Raw genomic sequence first — 2443 nt, forward strand, 5'->3', positions numbered from 1 at the left:
TGCAACATCGTATTTATCATTCTGTTGTCATCCCGCCGTCTACATTCTATGTATTGTGTGTTGTTGTACTTGCGTTTATTTTGTTATGAATGTGTGTTTGTGTTTAAGATCAATTGTAAGTCTCTTCTGTAGCTGCTAGACTTTTTACTCAGCATTTCCTCTTCAAAATTCCTTGCGTTTGTGATATTTTACTTGCAATTATTACATGCGTGCATATGCAGTTCTCACTATAAATGTACTGCAAGTATATGCAATTATTTGTTCTTATGCAGTTAATTTGCTATATAAATCTAAGTTGAGCATATGTATGTATTTGGATTCGTTGCGGCTGCATGCATGTATGTATGCATGTACATATCTACATAGATGAATGCAGTGCATATGTATAAGAGGTAATAATTCTGCTTGTATTTGATTTTTTGATTGTTACATTAATAATTTTTTATTGTGTTTTACTATTAAAGAAAAAAGAAAATCGGAACCTTATGTTTCACAGTAAGTATTGCCATTTTAAATCGTATATTATACAGTTCTCATTTTTATGAATGCCGTTAAAAATACATGTGCAACAAAGAAGGTGATGCAAAAGTTGTATTTCTTGTTGAAGAGCATTGCTTGATTAAGACTTCAACGTTACCAACTAGTTATGATAACCATGATTGTATGGCTAATAAACAGGTGGCCTGCCTGTATCAAAACAGCAGATGTCGCATGACATTAGTGGGAAGTACAGATAACGTATACAGTATATTGTATTCCTGCCACTTTTAAAAGTTGCATAAATGAACCACTGACTCAGCGTATAAAAATGTATTAGAAGAATTGTACTATAAAGTAACTGCATTTGTGATGTGAGTGGTTGTTATAAATTCCAAATAAGAATAAATACGCAAACAAAAATCAACAGGAACGTGAAAAAGTTAAAATAATCAGTAAAATAAGTTGAAATAATCCGCGAAATAAGGTGAATTATTCCGCGAATTAAGTTAGTTGCAGCGACAACAACAAACACTATTAATGAACAGTTTAATGTTATCTGTGCATGCAGCGTAGCTTGTAGCGAGAAAAAAACACGGCCCTCTAAGCGGCCGTGGCGAGCTACGAAGAGATTTATGCGCAACCACCTATTTTGCTAAAAAGTGCGCTAGCTCAAAAACACATTTTTGTTTATAACTTTCTTATTTCTTACAGTTTTTACATAATTTTTTTTGCGTTGTAATCAGAATCCATAGGCGGAACGTATCTAGGTTTTACTTTTTTCATTAAATCAAATTCCGACAAAATTCCAGACTTGCCCGAGTTTGTCGCAATAAAAACATTTTATCGATTAAACGACTGTCTTCAAGCTGATTATCACTTCATTTTTTAGAGTCAACATTTTATCATTAAAAGCGCATTAAATGTCGCACAAAAAGGCTTATAGACAATAATATATTGAATTGAGTGTTTTGTTGCTACGAAGAGAATTTTGCGCCACCGCCTATTTTGTCAAAAAATGCGCTAGCTCAAAAACACATTTTTGTTTATAACTTTCTTATTTCTTACAGTTTTTACATAATTTTTTTTGCGTTGTAATCAGAATCCATAGGCGGAACGTATCTAGGTTTTACTTTTTTCATTAAATCAAATTCCGACATAAATACAAACTTGCCCGAGTTTGTTACAATAAACATATTTTATCGATTAAACGATTGTTTTCAAGCTGATTATCACTTCATTTTTTAGAGTCAACATTTTATCATTAAAAGCCGATTAAATGTCGCACAAAAAGGCGTATGAACAATGCTAAATTCGATATAGTGTTTTGTTGCAACGGGCGAAAATTTTTTTCCGTAAAATAAGAGTGAGCCGCAACGGGCGATTTTTTCAATGGACATTTCAATCTTTCCATTGCACGGCAGCGAGTGTTGCCTGTTGCGCGAGAAACGGCCGCTGAGCTGCGGTGGCGAGCTATGAAGAGAACTGTGCGCAGCCGCCTATTTTGTCAAAAAATTGCGCTAGCTTAAAAACACATTTTTGTTCATAACTTTCTTATTTCTTACAATTTTTACATAATTTTTTTTGCGTTGTAATCAGAACGTGTAAGCGGAACGCCTGCATGCTTTACTTTTTTCATTAAATCAAATTACGACATAAATACAAACTTGCCCGAGTTTGTCACAATAAACATATTTTATCGATTAAACGACTGTTTTGAAGATGATTATCACTTATTTTTTTAGAGTCAACATTTTATCATTAAAAACGGAATAAATGTCGCACAAAAAGGCTTATAAACAATACTATATTCGATATAGTGTTTTGTTGCAACGGGCGAAAAAGTGTTCCCTAGAATAAGAGTGAGCCGCTACGGGCGATTTTTTCAATGGACATTTCAATCTTTCCATTGCACGGCAGCGTACTGTGGCCCGTAGCGCGAGAAACGGCCGCTGAGCTGCCGTGG

Source organism: Rhynchophorus ferrugineus, unplaced genomic scaffold (assembly GCF_030347505.1).
Source record: "Rhynchophorus ferrugineus isolate W39M unplaced genomic scaffold, kcgeb_rfMv2 rfM665, whole genome shotgun sequence".
Lineage (NCBI taxonomy): Eukaryota > Metazoa > Arthropoda > Insecta > Coleoptera > Curculionidae > Rhynchophorus > Rhynchophorus ferrugineus.